This window comes from Tyto alba, unplaced genomic scaffold (assembly GCF_018691265.1).
Source record: "Tyto alba isolate M040663 unplaced genomic scaffold, T.alba_DEE_v4.0 Super-Scaffold_9, whole genome shotgun sequence".
Lineage (NCBI taxonomy): Eukaryota > Metazoa > Chordata > Aves > Strigiformes > Tytonidae > Tyto > Tyto alba.
The window spans coordinates 4,750,224-4,766,611 of NW_024881330.1; the positions used below are offsets into that span (position 1 = coordinate 4,750,224).

Genomic DNA, 16,388 nt, shown 5'->3' on the forward strand with positions numbered 1-16,388 from the left:
ATCTAGGAATCCCTGGGCTTCATATAAAGCAATTCACACTAGATCTGAGCACTGGCAAACAGTCAGCTAAATCCATTATCGCATGATAATGCTCAAACATTTCATTAATTCCTAACCAGCTGTCCTCTGCTCCCTTACCCCTTTCATCATACAAACATTTCTTTAACAGTCTGAGGGAGGGGAGAGGGAGGATCAGACGCAGCCTCGTAAAATTCCTTCACCCGCTTTGCCTGCGGCAAGTTATTTCTTTTGACACGCATGTAAAATAATATTGGGGGTGTTGTTTGTTTGGCTTGGCTGGATGGTAAATTTTCATAACAATTTTGTAAGCCAAGTACCTGTGAAATGGAGTAGAGAGAACTCACAGCAGCTTGTTGATGACCCTGCCTTCTGGTTAATTAACATATCTCATTAAATAGGGAAGACCCCTTGCTCAATTTCTATGCCAAGACAGAGGACAAGGCTTTTAGAGCAGGATATTTCTTTCCAGTGTTCAGAGGTCCCACAGATTTTTTTTTTTTTTAAAGTTCTTGGGTACTGCATGCCAAACAAACCAGTGGAAGCAAGGATAAGTGAGGGATCAGTACCTTGGGGGTTTCTCTCACTAAATGGAAACATGCATAATAACAGTCATAGAGAGGTTTTAAGGTGATTTCTGGATGCTTTTTTTAGGGAAAGTTCTCTCTGAAGTGCCCCAACTCAATGCACTTTGCCTAGGGTCACAGGGAGGAACAGGAATCACAAACACCCTCATCCTGAGGAGGGACCTGCTAAAGGTAGACTCTCACAATCGCTGCGAAGAAGACCGTGTCTCCAACCTCGCTCTCAACCACAGTTTAGGGGATTTTCTCCCAGTCCCACAAACATCAGTCCCTCTCCTGGGCAAACGTAGCACACGTCCGGACAGCACATCAGTCTCTTGACTGACACTCACTTTTCCCCTGCTGAGACTTGAGGATGCATTTGTTTATTATGGGTTGAGCATTTGGAGTTGAGTAAGAACCTCTGTGGGAAAAGGTGGGTCTGCATCCCTGGATTTTTTCTTTTTTTCCACTCCCTCACTCTTATTATAAAACATTGGATTTTTTAAAATGACATGTTTGTTTTATGGAAAAATAACCTTTCTGACTCTAGACTCAGCTAAGGGCTGACAGTTAACAGCTCTCAAGTGAAAATCACATAAGGAAATACAATGGAGAAATATCTGGACACGTCTGGACATGTCTGGACATTGCTGGAACATTGCAATGTCAGGGCGAGGTAAGGACGATGCTTCATTGCAGCAGCAGGCAACAAAATGACAAAAAAAAATGTTATTTTTTCCAGTTATTTTAAAGCGAAGTGTCAAAACACCAGGTAGCCCAGGCTGCCACAAATCTATGGGTAACAAGAAGCACATCTTTGAAGTTGTAACTGCACCCACGTCTTGAGATCCCTTCTCAGTGTTTTCAGTTGTGTTAGGGTCTCATATAATTTTCACTAAAGTCACTGAAGGCTTTTCTCTTACCACGAGTCTTTTCTACTGCTATAAGTATATTGTGTTTCTTCTGTTGAATAAACTTTTAAGGTATACTACATACATTCAGTTGTGATATAATGGACGTTGTTATACCGTCAAGAGTAGGTGTTCCATGGGGCTGTCGTCGGTACGGTAGCTTTATATTTTATCATTGGTCTAATTAAGAGAATTAGTTTGCTACATTTTATCAAAAAGCTAGCAATGTCATTACAATATTTATAAACATCGGTAATATGTCCAAAAAAAGGTAATTCTTTGAATCAACTTTGGCAATCCTCACCAGAGGATGGTTAATTTAGTGGCTTGTGCATGATTGTGGTCATGCATGCTTTTCAGTCCTTGGTCTGAATTAGTCTAAGAATAAATCCATACTGGTAACAGCATTCTAGAATAAAAGATTACTGTAGGGTTTTTTGTTTCTTTAAGGCTTGCAATCGCAAGTATTTTTGTTAGACTCACGATTCATATTGCTTTTTAATAGTGCGTAGATGTGTACAGCTCTTCCATTCTGCCTTCTGTGGTTTCCTTTTTCTTAAGTCTGGTATGCATCGTGTTTTATTTATTCATGAGCTGCAGAGAAAGAAGTTTACAATAAAAAAAAAATGCTTTTGAATATATAGTTAACAGCGTGTCAAGAAATAGAAAACAATTACACTGATGCAATGTAACGTGCATTTTTACATGCTAGTCACACACTACTTTATGCATCCCCAGTTTATGTAAGTAATGAAAATTAAGTATTACGCTACCCTGACCAATGCAGTCAGCACAATTAAGGCTAGGAGAAGTAAGTAATCGGGAATAAAAAACCCACATGCCTGTGCTAAAAAAATGTGGTCTTTCATAGCGAGCGTGTAGGGGTGCTGACATTGCAGCAGGACTACGGCTGCCATCAGGACCCAGAGCGTTTGAATTTCCTGGGGGTCGCCGTGTGTTGTATATTGTAGGAGTGACAAACGCCACCTGCACCCTTGCACAGAGCCCGCAGCTGCGCTCGACCCAACTTTTTCGGCCAGGGGAAGAGGGGCTGGGCGCCATGTCGCCGCCGCGCCTGTGGGAGACGGGCGCTATGCCGGTGGGGGCAGACCAGGTGGCGACCTCCAGCCGCCCTCAGGTCGCCGCTCGGCCACCCTTTCGGGCCACCAACCCCTCTCCGGCCCTGGGAGAGGTGCCGGCGGGCTCGTCCTTCCCCTCCAGCACCGACGAGGGCCGCTCCACCTGACCCGCCCGCCTCCCTCCCGCTCCCCCCTCAGGTGCCTGCCCCTGGGGGGGATGCCTGGTCACCCCCGTAGCCCGCCTGCCCGTGTCCCTAGCAACGCCCCCCCCCCTCCCCTCATTTGGTCACGCCTCCTCGCTGCATATTCATGACCCCCGGCGCGGGGAGGGGGCGGGGGCGGGGGCGGGGAGGGGGCGGAAGCGGAAGCGGGAGACGGTTTCCGAGGAGCCCGGTATAAAGCGGCCGCTGGTGCCCGGTGTCGCCCGCCGCGCTCGTGCCGCCGTGAGTGACCTCACCCTTCCCTCCTTCTTCCTCCTCCTTTCCCTTCCCCCCCTCCCCCCACCCTCCCCGCGGCCGCCACCGCCGCCTCCCCCCCCCCCCCCCCCCCGCCGCACGGAGCAGGTCCCGGGTGCAGGGGGAGACCCGGGGGCAGGTAAGGGGGGCCGCGAGCGGGCGGTTGGGCCTCGGGGTGGGGCGGCCGCGCTGTGAGGCGGGGAGCTGGTGAGGAAGGGTTGGGGGCGAGGGGGAATGAGGGGCCGGTGGTGGTGAGGGAGAGGGAGATGAGGGACTGGTGATGGTGAGGAAGGGTTGAGGGGGATGAAGGGATGGGGACGTCGAGGAAGCGTTTGGGGCGAGGGAGGGGGATGAGGGGATGGGGATGGTGAGGAAAGGCCGAGGAGCTTTTGGGCGAGGGGTATGTGGGGCTCTAAAGGTGGGAAGGGGATGGGAAGTGAGGGGAGGGAGTCGAAGGGGACGTGGAGCTGCTGAGGTGGGAATTGGAAAGGGTTGAGCTCTGCAGTGAAGGATTGGGCCAAAGGAGATGTGGGGCTGCAGAGGTTGGGAAGGGATGAGGGATGGGTGGTAGGATGAGTAAGGTAGGGTTGGAAAGGCTTGACTGGGGAGTCTGGGAGAGTCCTAATGAGGTGGAGATGGGATGACAGAGGTGGCCAAGTGTCCCCCCGGGATTACGTTGGGTGGTGAGTATGCTGGAAGAGGACCTGACAAAGGGACCAAAGATAGAAATTAATATATCTTTTCAGACCATTGAACTTCACTATTCTGCCATTTGAATAATTCCATGCTTAATCTGTAACCTGATCTCAATGCTTTACCATAAAACAATTGAGTCTGATATCACCTAGTCTGATATGATGGTGGGAGAGTACTGGGGGAAGAAATTACTTAGTATTTAACTCTTAAATCTCCCAATAAAGCTGTAGCTTTCCTTAAGATCTTGTTATCAGTGATTTGCAACTCTACAGTTTCCTAATTTAGCACCTTTAGCAGGCGTATAAACCGTGTTTGACCTTGAAAAATACTCTCTCTGTGGGGTAGTTTTGTGTTGTAGTGCTTGGCCTCCAGTATTCTTTATGTATGGAGGAAAAAAGGAGGGGAGGAAAAGATCTAGCCAAGGCTCTGACTTGGCACTGGGTGCAATGAGTGAATTAATGTTGCTAGAGCTTGGCTATGCAGGGAATTACAAATGGGAAAGAATGGGGAAGATATTGCAGGATGTTGAATAGAGGAGGTGATTTCTCTTTCAGGAAAGGAGAGATGTTACAAGAAGTGGAACTACAGGGATAGGCAGCACTAAGTGCAGAGCACAGGCAGATAACAGCAATGTTATGAGGGTTCATGAGAAGAAATTGCACTGTTACAGCATGTATTCTTACTGCTGTTAAAACTGCTCCAGTATGATCTGTGTCATGTTCCACTGCCTTGATCAGACAGTGCTACTAAAATATTTAATGAAATATGGCTTGAGCAGGCACTTGAGCTCAAAGAAAGCTGGTGAATACTTCACTAGAATAGAAACTATGAATACTAGTTTCCCTCTAGAAAACAGCCTTTTTGTAGCTATTTGGCAGAAGTGGTTGCTGATGTGATTGCACTGACATAGTTTGTGTATGCTGCCTCACCCCCCACCCCCAGTATTGCAAAAGATAAGGTCTTCCTCACTTGGTTTGTTTAATGATTATACTGGATTGATGAGATGTTCAACAGGCCTAATTTTTCCCTTCCTAAATAAGGAAAGGGGTTTCAGACAAGAGATTAAGGTATTTACTTGACACTTTGTCTATAAATGCTTCCAGCAGTAGAAGTACTTCCTATGGTAAGTTTGAAAAGCTGACACTACCTTATGCTCCTAAAACTGCATCCAGTACTCTGAGGCATCCAAAACCATCTATGAGTCTGTTAAAGGTAGTGGCAGCTGCTATCTTGGAAGTGAGAGCTTCATTCCTGTATTAATGAGATTAAATTGGGTATTTAAGGGAGTTTTCATGACAAAATAACAATTTCCATGATGTAATGGATGGGATCAGTGGAACAACTTCTATTTTAGTTAGCTATTTAATATCAGAGGCCAGTTTACATGGGTTAGCCCACACCTCTCTGACCAAGTAAAAGATAGCACTTCTTGCACTCAGTTATGTATGACTGAGGCATCTTCAGTAAAATTGAAAATGTGTAGTTCTATAGATAACATGCGTTACACAAGAGTATTATCTCCTGCTGGAACCTGCTGCTCTCTGGGAGTTTGTTGCTGAGAAAGGAATGAGCAGTATCTGCTGATGTGATCTTGTTTGGATCATGTGGGGACTGCTTGAAATCAAAAACAATCATCTCCCTCAAAGCTGAAATGTGTTTTAGCGATTCAGTCTGTTTTAAATACACTTGTATAGTATTGCCTTAAGCTGACAAGGGAGGGTGTCGTCTTCTGGAGGTGACTTTCATTAGTGGTGACAAGGTGGTAAGACTGTTGTAGCTGGTGAATTTACTGTTCCTTCTGTGTCATATTACAATAAAATTCATGTAGTGCAACTTTGTTCATGGGGCAACATAAGTGGAATATTTATATGGCTCCCAATGAAGCATGGTGTAACACTGACAAACAATACATGTGTTTATATGTCTAAGTACATGTGACCTTAATTTTTCACACTGAAGCAAATGTGTTGCCTATTTCAGGAGCTTTCTGAAGCAACTGCCTTTATTCTGCCATGTGGAAATACAGGCTCTGAGGAGCTTAGAGAAAGCAGGCTGAATTTGGACCCATCTCACAGGGATGTGACCTCAGGTTAATTACCCTTAAACTCACTCCAGGCCTGGATTCACTGACAGCTAGAAAGTTATGTCTTGCTAATTTAATATCGCTCTGCTTGTGAGCTGAGGCTGGAATGTGTGGACCCTGCCTCTATCCCTGTATAAACTTGTTTTAAATGGATTATTTCTAAAAGCTATGAGCATACTAACATTGGGTGATATCTGTAGAGTATTTCACCAGTGAAACTGCATCTCATGTTCAAAAATCCTTCTTGAAGTCATAATGTGTTACCAACTGAATAGCTTAGACAAGATGCTTAAGCTTTGAGAGGCATCTTATAAATGCCTAGGTAGGAGACTGACTGAAATGACTTACTAGCTACTGAATAATACCTGCAGTTGTGAATACAGTTGCACGTAACACTTCTTTACTTTCAGCAGACACTGATTTAAGCAATAAATAGTTCATTTACACGGTAGCATTTGATCTTGTCTAGCTTAATCTGTAAACTCTGCCTGTGTTGTACTGCTGTTGTTCTTAGTTGCACAATTTGTAATGGCAAGCTTCAATTCCTAGAGCAGGTAGCCAGTTTCACCCATGGTATATGGGCACCTCTACTTGCACGTTAGGCAAAAACAGTGAAATTCTTTCACATCACCCATCACAAAAAGCTGCATCTGGCAGGGTTTTTTTTTTTGAGCTTAACTAGCAGTCTGTACCTCTGCTGTTACTCCTAACAGTAGAAGCCACCCTAAAAATACTTGCATCAAACAATCTGTGTGTTGAGCAACAGCACTCATGTGGTGGTGTCATGCTTGAGATTAAAAACAAGCTTCACTTGTGCTTCAAACTGACTTTAATGTGATGGTTAGTGTAAAAGCATGCCGAACAGAGGCAAACCTACTTGTGTTGAAATGGGGCTTTCCAGCTGAGCTGCCAGGAGAGCTGCTGTGGAAGCGATGAGGCTGTCATGTGATGGAGGAGGAAGCTTTAGCAGCTTGCAGAGTAAGTGGTAACATCAGGAACTTTGTGCTGCATTTTAGCTTGGCAAGGGTCACTCCCATGACTTACCTGTAATACTTGCAGGATTCCAGGCCGTGATCTATTCCAGCTATAGGCATATTATTCATCAAAACTGCTGACAATGGCATAGCCTTGTGTGCAGTTGCTTCCATTAGAGAAGGCTTAACCAACCTGGGAACTATTGTTAGAGATCCCAGTGCTTCAACTTGCACCACATTGTCAGTCTTACTAAACAGCTTTCATTCAACAGTAGTTAACTTGGGGAATACAGAGTGCAACGACTGTCACCGTGGCTTAATATACCAGTGTGAAACTGATATGAGTAGTTGAAACAATACTTTTCCTGAGCAGACATTATTCCTGCCTAGTAACTGCTTAATGAGTCCCATAAAACTTCTGGCAGAGCTGTGTATTTAAGTCAGATACAGAAGCATAAAACAAATGATTCTGGCAAATCCAGTTGCTGGAAAGTTGAAGCAGGGTGCCTGCTGTCAGAGTGAGTGACACAGCATGTGTAGCTTGACAGATAGCTGGTGTTTTGGTTTGAGTCACCTTCCAGATGAGAGATTCTGGACAGCCCAGAAACCAAGTCTAGAAGCAGACACTGGTAACCTGTGGAGCTCTGGGCTGTGAACTAAAGACTTGATATGCTTTTGGTAAGCTGCTGCTGGTCAGGTGACTGTTACATGGTTGGTAGCTTATCAGTTACCCACACATCTTGCATTTGGGTCACAGCCCTACTCTTGGAGTAATCTCCCAAAACTTGCACTGGTAAAGGATATTATGTCCTCTAGCTGGGACTGTGAATGTCTCTTGAATCCAAGCACTGAATAATTATTGTTATCCTGAATAAACTGGTTATTCTGTTATGCTTCTGTATCACAGTTCACTCCAAGTGGAATAAGATATTTTGTGTGAGAAAGAGCTCAGTTTGTACTATTAAATCTAGACCTCAGAGTTGCCAGAGACTGAATTTGCCTCAAGTTAAAAGCTGAATTTAAGGCATATCAGCAATGGATTCAGAGCACTGCAGTGTCTGAGTTGCTGAGTGGTCTGTGTGCTGTGAAGTGCCATTTGGGGGAAACTGGAACACAGTAGCTTAAATAAAGCCCCTTAGTGCTGGCATTTCCAACAAGTGCTGTAAAGTCATTTAGTCTGCAACTGACATACTGCATTATAACAACTCAGGAGAAGCAGCCAGGTTTTCTCATCAAACTTGCTCTTGGCAAGTGACTCTGGCAAGCATCAGGATACAAGGCTTTTGTTGGGTAATGATTTGGTTTGGCTTAGGAGCTGCTTCTGACCTTGTTTTGGCTCTTACTGGCACATAGTCTGCTTGAACATGAATCTCAATATATACGTGATAGGAAGTTGGTCTCAACAACATGGACAACTAATAAAACTCAAACCCAATAAGAGCTGGGAAAGACTTGCTTTCCAGGACTCCCCTCTATGAAGGATACAGGCTATTAAACCTAGTCTCTTTAGCTATAGGACACCTGTCTGGCTTGACACCTTAGGCTTGACTAGCAGTCTCTTTTGCAGTATTATATGAGACTGACTAACCTGGGGTCCTGAGGTGCTCTGGGAGTGGACTGAGATTTAATTTCCTTGCAAGACTGAAATTCAGTCAATATCTGCTACTCATGTAGCAAAGCATGAAAGGATAGGAGGAAAATGAAACTTAGCTCTAAGGAATAGACTGAAGATGCTTTTAAAAATCTTAGTGTGTAAATAGCAGCAGTAAAGAATTACCCCTGAATGGTTTTGCTAAACTATCTGAGGTGGATTTTATCAATGTTTTGGGGAGAGCAAGACTGGCACTCTTAGAGTGGAGAGAGAACCTAGTTTCCTCATCTTGTTTTAAATGAGAGCTCTAATGTTTTTGTAACTGAAATTGAAACCAGTGTTATGCTGACCCTGCATATTTTCTATCCTTTGCTGGCTGGCCTGGACTACTTCTGCATGCAGTATAGTTCATTTATTTTGGAGACTTGAAAACAAGCCATTATCACCCTTCAGTGCCAGATAAATAAATGATCTAACTGGGGGCTGTGCTCTTTTAGAAAAGCACAACTGCATATCACACTTTTTCATTCTGTCCTTGAATATGATTGGTCGTCTTGGAGCACATCCAGAAACCAGTGGCTTAACCCAGCAAGCGATGACTACAGAACAGTCAGATTTCTGTGCCACTTAATTTTCTATCATCACTTATACACATGAAGTAGTCCTCTAAAATACACTTAATTTGGGTGCTGTTTAAACGATAACTTGCTTATAAATCATATGGGAGTACAAGTAGGAGGTACAGGAATCAACTATTAAAATAGTTCCAACGTTGTATCTTTGCTTCCAGGTAACAACAGCTTCAGGGTTTAGTTTTTGTTTGTTTGTTTGTTTGTTTGTTTGTTTTTTTGTTTGTTTGTTTTGTTTTGTTTTTGTTTTTTTTTGTTTTTTTTTTTTTGTGGGAAGGGAGAAGGCATACATGCAGGGTAAAAGTACTCCTTTCATTTTATGAGGGAAATATCTGAGCAAGTACACTGGCCTGTGCAGTCTGGCTCTGGGTACTCCCAGAGGAGTGATTTGACAGTGAACTATTGCTCCTTAGAGTAGTGTGGCTGGCCAGCTAACTCCCAAGAGTTCAAAAAATAACCCAAAACAAATGCACAACTTGCTTTAACACTAACACATCTAGTGCATGTCACATTTTAGACAGCAAACAGATCTGGGAGAATCAGCTCATGATGTAGATTTGTTCTTTTTCTTGGCTCTTGTTCTGATGCTAACTTTGGTGTAGAGAGGGAAAAGGCTTATACTTTTCAGTGCAGGAGTTATATCGATTGTTTCCAACATCACAGCACTTCTGTGGCTCTGGCTGCCATTCACATTGGTTGTCACAGCCTAAAAGTCAAAATATTTAGCTCCTTCAATGGGCTGAAAAGGGGAATGATTTGACAATTATCTAGATCCTTCATGTTCCTACTGTTATTGCTGGCCTTACAGTTGAAGCTTTTTCTGCTGCTTTGCTTTCAAATCACCTTCCCAATTTGTTGTCTTTCAGGTATGGTCTGTTCAAAACTCTCAATATGCAGATGCATAGTAGTAGATCTCTGTCTACTGGAGAAATGGCATTAAACCAGCTAAGATGTGTCATCTTCCAGATGGTCACTCCAGGATAGTTTGTGTGACAACTCAGGATACCATTTGAAAATAAGCCTTTTGACCCTATAGTACTAGTGGGATCTCTAATCTTATTTGTATGCATATGAGCTGGACTGGAATGCTAGATAAAAGTATATCTACCATGGCCATTCAACTCTGTGGCTCCCATCCACTGAATCTTGTGCTAGCATCTTCCACAGATGCCTACTAGTTAGGATCAGTAAGAGATACTTGTGGGCAAGTAATAGCCTTTGGTGCAATGACTTAAGACAGAGCCTTACTACTTTGTCTCAGGGTGTTCTTAGTCTGTTCATGGATAGAGTTAATTAATATCACTTTGTCTACATAAAGCCTAATGTGTCTCAGATGTTAAGTATAAACTTGACTCTGTACTCCTTGAACAGATTTCTTTACATCCTCCTATGTCTGCACAAGTTACTTCATGGAAAGCTACACTTGCACAAAAAAGTGCACAATAACTGCAAACTACTAAATATCCATGTTCATCAAACTACAAACTTTCATCTCTTTCTAGCAGCCCAACACTGCATATTATTTCCCTGAGCTGCACTTAGTAGCTTTCTCTTCCTCATTAACTATGCTCTTAAATTAACACTCTTTCCAAGAGATCAGTTGCAGTTCTGTGTTAAGGCTGGTTACTGAGTAACTGGTTGTAATTAATGCCTAAATTTATCACTGGTATAATAATAGCTACACTGTTCCCTTAACTTCAGTCTTTCAGAAGCTTTTGGTCAACAGAGGTACAGTCTGGGTGGCTCTGCAAGGAGTCTGTGTAGGTATTTTGAAATCTCACTTGCAGGATCCTTCAGTGAACTTGACAAGAAGTTGCCTTGATTGTGGATCACAACCTCATTCTGCCTATTTGGAATTTAGTAATTGATGTGTCTGTGATGCCCTTCACTGATCTTTGAAGTTTTAGGGGCTTTCTCACTGACAAAGCCACAATCTGGTAAGCAGCCCATAGTCAAACATCCCTACTAGAGAAAGCTTTAAGTCCCTACATAGCAATTACTGTATTAGACTGAATATATATACCATAGTTTACAAAAGATTAACTCTTTAAGTAGGGAATAAGATTTCAGCATTACATGTAGAAATTGCTGCAGTCCAAGTGATTTGGAGATCTTGCCTCCAGGAAAAGGGATAAGAAAGCTGCTGCAGTTCTGTGCTTCAAGCATTCTCAGTAAAATTGCTTTATACTTGGAAAAAAAAAAAGTCTGAACTAGAGAGGTGTTGTAGAAGAGGAGTTAGTAATAGTTCCCCAAGCTTTAATACTGAGATTATATTGTCTAATAAAGGCAGAGTCTAGTGTTCATGTGTTTAAATACTTCAGTTCTGTCTATAACATCTCTACCATGCAACATACTGTCCATCTTGCATCTAAATTAGTGTGGTCAAGGTGGAAGTACTGTGCAAATGAAAGCAACACTTTGTTTATCTCCAGTAGCAGCATTCAGTTCATTAATATTGCATCTACCTGTACCTTGGAAAATGAGTGGAAGCTTGCCAGTGACAAATATTAAATAAAAATGGGTTCCTTATTTTTGCTTCAATGACTGTCCAGCATCCTTTCTAATTCTTACCTGGTGTGGTTATGCTAATGCCATAATACTTCGTTTTCTTGCTCACTGTTGATGATGGGATTAAATAACTTCCTTTTGAATTGGGTAACAGTGATATATTTTCAAAAAACAGTAAGAGTACTGGCCAATTCTTGGCTTTCACTGAAGAAATTTTTAAAATCATGGACTAGACTGAGACCTAGTCAGGAAGCTAAGACTGAAAACTTCTTGGCTCCATCATATCTGATAAAGCAAGAGCTAGAACTTCCTTTCATTCATTAGCCTCACAGGGACAAACTAGCTCTAGAAGTAGTTTGATGTAAGCAGCTAAAACCAAAGTTACACAGGTCTGTCTTTTTGCATCTGAAAAGGTTTAGGCTTGGAATAATGCTGTCACCCTTCCAACCTTGCAGGAAAGAATGCAAATACGAGGCTTGCGTGACTGACCGATGAGTACATCTCAAATTGTTTATATCTGGGCTTGTAGTTTAATGTTAGATCTGCATTCCCCAGACTTCTAAGTAGAAAGTTAGGCACAGACTTAAACTGCAGATTGTGCAGGGAGAGCCTGAAGGTATGGGTAGCTTTTCTGATAGGTGGGTGCAGTTTCACTCCCAGTGTATGTGGAGAGGATGTATCCAAAGTGACAGACAAACGTCACTGTTCAGCATCTAATGGGATTTAGAGGATGGTTTTAGTGTATAACTGACAACACTTCTGAAATCAGCTTAATCACAGCAGACTGTAGTCACACCTGCTTCTAATGGTAGGAAGTGTTCAATAGAAAACATGTGAGAAGGAACACATGTATTCAGTTTATTTTTGTACAGTGGAGAAACCTAGGATCAGTTCACTTGAGATCCTACCCAGATGGCTGGGTATGTTATCCCATGTCTGTCCTAAAGTAAACTGGAGTCTGTTTTGATTAAACTTCAGTAGGAACTGACATTTCATACTGACCCTAGAAAACTTGTGTCTATGCTAATTTACAGTTCCATGTTCTGAATGCTGATAACACTTCATCTGCAGAGTTTTGCATTCCACGTGAGTAAAGGTTTAAGCCTGGCTGAGGCTTATTTTTACGGGACAAGTATTCTGTAAAATCTGTATTCCTGCATTCTATACAGGATGTAGTTGCATATTTTACACTCATCCTGTTTCTCTAGATTTCATGTATGACGAGTGGTAAGCAAGCACATAGTAGGTCCTCAAAGGTCAGCTGTGAGTTTTCCTAGCTGAAACTTATTTAGTTATCTACAGTCAGTGCAAACTCTATAAGTAGGAAGAACTTTATAGACACCACATGAATTACTTTCCTGAAGAATGTATTTTTTCCCCTAAGAAATCATTAATTTGTTATTCCCTGTCTACCCCAATTAAGTCTCCTTAAACCCACTGCCACTTGATTGAAAACCAGAATGCAAGCTAAGGATAATAATGTCACATCATGGCTATCTTAATTTGGAACTGCAACTTAAAAATTTAAGTATTATTTGGCATAAGAATAAAGGTTTAAAACAAAACGGAAGTGATCTCTTGAACTATGTCTAGTTTTACTATATGGTGATCTGTACTTGTCCAGAGATGTTAATGGGTTAAAAGTCTTCCTTTTAAAAAAATGTAGAGGAAATATGTTGAACTTAGAAATCTGCTACTGGAAGAACAGAAACTTAAAGCTGTTACAAGATAGTAAATGCATCTTGCTTAAATGAGATAACAGGGTTGTGGTGCCCCTGTTTTGTCTATTAAATTTTGGCTGCTGCACAAAGCAACATTAAGAAACTTCAAGTCTAGGCTCTTAAAACCGAAAACATTTAAGTATATATTATGTTTAACTGTGTGTTCCTTTAATTGAATCTTATTCTTCCCCAAAATCTGGCAGGTGATTGTTCAAACTGTAAACACATTAGTTTATTGCATAAGCTGGTACTGTAATTGGAAAAGTAAAATGACTAAGCACAGTGTTCTCAGTAAAGCTGCCAAAATAAAATACAGCTGAGAAGGGCAAGCTATGCTTTTCATTAAAATAAGCTTTAACAACCATGAAATTCTTCACCCTCAGGGCTTCCTCACTGACAAGTGGCTAAAATGTCAAATACCTCTATGTGCTGACCAGTAACTTGCATCAACTTTAATATCTTTTAGTCAAATACTAAATGTGCTTTCTTGTTCACAATCTACAAGATCCAAATAGTTTTCATCCTCAGTTTCCTGTGTTATTGTTGAAGGTGCACAGCTTTACATGTAGCACATGTAAATGTCTGTGCCTTTGTGGAACCTGGTAGCTAGGCAGTTGGGTGCGCTCACAACTGAAGAGGTTAGAATTGCAAGGAGCAACATCAGCTTCTAGAGCCATGAGAAGGTTATCAGTGTTGCAAGGAAGGAGTGAACCTGCTTTTTCTTTCTCATGATGGATGATACTTCTGTTACTCATAGCATGTAGAGTATATGCTATAATCCTGGTTACAACTTGGGTCAGTCATTACTTCTCTGATGGAGAGATCGCTTCATTTTGTCCTTTCAACAGCCCTTACATTTGAAACCTACCGTCAAGCCTTTGTTTAAATAGAATAATCTCATGCCCTTCAGACTTGTACTCATATCTTCTTGGCTCTTGTCCTTTCTATTATTTCCCCCCACCCTGGCTTTTTCTAGTTGGCTCAGTCTATTTATGTACAGCATGCTTTGCTCACTGAAGTGTTTGGGTTGAATGCTGTTGTGCTTGAGGAATCATTAGCCATGTGAGGTGATCCTCACCTCTAATATAACACTAGGACAGAATTAAGAATATCTGCTTTCAATAGGATGATTTGCTTCTCTGCTATAATCAACAGGTCTTCCTGAAAAATGTGTAATCCCTTCTCTAGTGAACTTGATAGCAGGAGCAATGTTTGAATAAATACTTGCTGTAGTTTTGTTTTTATTTCAGACTGTCCTTTGCAGTCCTTACAGATCTCTGTTCAGTAAGCCTGTTCTCAGTGCATGAGCTGATGATACTTCTGGACCAACACTAGAAAGCTACTGAAACCCTACATAGAAGTACTATTTTGGAGTCAGCTACTCTTGATAGCAGAAGCTGTTGCAATGTTCTCTAAGTCCATTTGAGTGTCTTACCCACTTCTGTGGTGGTTTCATCTAAGGCTGTCAGAGCCTTAATATAGGGATGCATGGCACCTGCTACTGCTTACTAATAAGACCTGTGAAATCCTACATAAGTGATAATTTATTAAAACCATCATGTGTTTCAGAGTAAGCTTTTTCCTGGAAGACTTCCTGAGTGATCAAATTCAGGCAATCACTTGTCTAGATTTGATCCTAAAAGTCTCTAGCCGAAACCAGAGAAGGTCTGTAACAAGCCATCCAATATGACAGTGTGCTTGCAACAGGCTTTTTAGAAATTCTAGGCAAAATTAATATGACCAGTGTGACCTAGATAACTTTGCCAGTTGCTCAGAGCCTCATTTACATGGTATTTTTGGTTTGCCTGCTCTTAACAGCAATATACTTTAAGCAGGTGTAACACTTCAATAACTGAGGACTAATATGTACATCACTATCCGGAGAACTTTGTCTGCTCTGCAAGAACTTAGTGAAGTATATGGTAAAGTTGTCCCTTAACCTGAATGGCAAGTCTGTGAATTCCAACCAACTGTTCCCTATAAACACGTTGCAAACAGGGAGGGAACCAGCCCAAAGCAGCAAAATAATTCAGGGGCAAATGTGCTATCCCTTATCAACTCCATGTGTGATAAATGGATTTAGCTAGTTCTGATCTTAGAGAAAAGAATCCCTTGTGTTAACTGTATTCATGGGAACAGGGTTGGAAGCCAAGCCACAATCTTGTACCAGAATAAACTGATAAGAAAAAGTATTCAAAGTAGAGCAGTTTTTTAAAGAAGTTGTCTGAAGACCTAAAACACTTACGAAAAGATGAGAATAGGTAGTACTATTCAGTATTCATTCAAGTACTTGACCTAGGTGTTGCAACTTCAACTCATCCCTTTATTGTAGGAGTTATGACTGTTGTCCTGTTTTCCCCACACAGATGTAAGCCTGTTAGTTCCTCTGCACCACACAAAGTATCCCTTTCTGAAATTTATCTAGTCAAAAACAGTTAACAGATTCAACCAGGTGTATGTGTGCTGACATCATTCTTTATCTGACCTCTGCATGTGATTAGTGATGCTTCTTGCTTGGGTTGCTGCTGTGGGCAGTTGTTGTTTCCTGGAAGGTGAACATCAATTCAGTTCTGAAAATGGAGAAATTAGTATATCATAGCAAGTAGAAGCCACCAAGAGTTGATCAGGAGAGACATATCAGGGAGCTGGAAATGTAACATCAAGGATACTTTAAGGTCAGGCTCAGCTTTCCAGAGGAGCAGTGAGAAGACTCTGCATCCATTAGACTTCTAGGATCAGAGAACAGAAAGCAATGAAAGCTCAAAGCGAAGAGCTGAATGCCCTAACTTGTGGTATGCCTGTTCTCAACAGCTTCTGCTGAACCACAAATAAGATTAAACCAGAGCAAAGAGTAGAGGCTAAAAATCTTGTACCGGTATTTCTTCTACCATACAAGCAGAACAGCAGAGGTGAAGCCAGACTGATACAAGTGAAACAAGATGAGGAAAAGTCAGTGGTGCAACCACAAACTTCAAGAAGCATAATAAAGGTGTGTGGATGGTGGAGGATGAATGGAGAGCTATTTAACTATCTTCATGAAGTCCATGCTATTTCTACGTGTTATTATGTAAGAATGATGTAACAGTTTAGAAAAGGCTCCTGTCACACTGAGATGCGTAAACAGATAGCTTCAGTGCATTAAAGGCAGCATTCATGT

General features: G+C 41.9%; 1 protein-coding gene across 3 annotated transcripts in view; it reads left to right on the plus strand.

The window, feature by feature from the left end:
* SLC45A4 (solute carrier family 45 member 4) overlaps positions 1 to 16,388 on the plus strand; it is an 88,193-nt gene that overhangs the window by 18,903 nt on the left and 52,902 nt on the right. The window contains exon 1 of one of the 3 annotated variants that reach the window (XM_033011768.2): positions 2,941 to 3,168. The exons of 1 other annotated variant lie outside the window; for it this stretch is intronic. The gene's annotated coding sequence lies outside the window, so the exon portion shown is untranslated. Of the gene's footprint in view, positions 1 to 2,940; positions 3,169 to 16,388 lie in introns of those variants that run through there. One more of the 3 variants, XM_042785926.1, reaches the window with a different exon arrangement.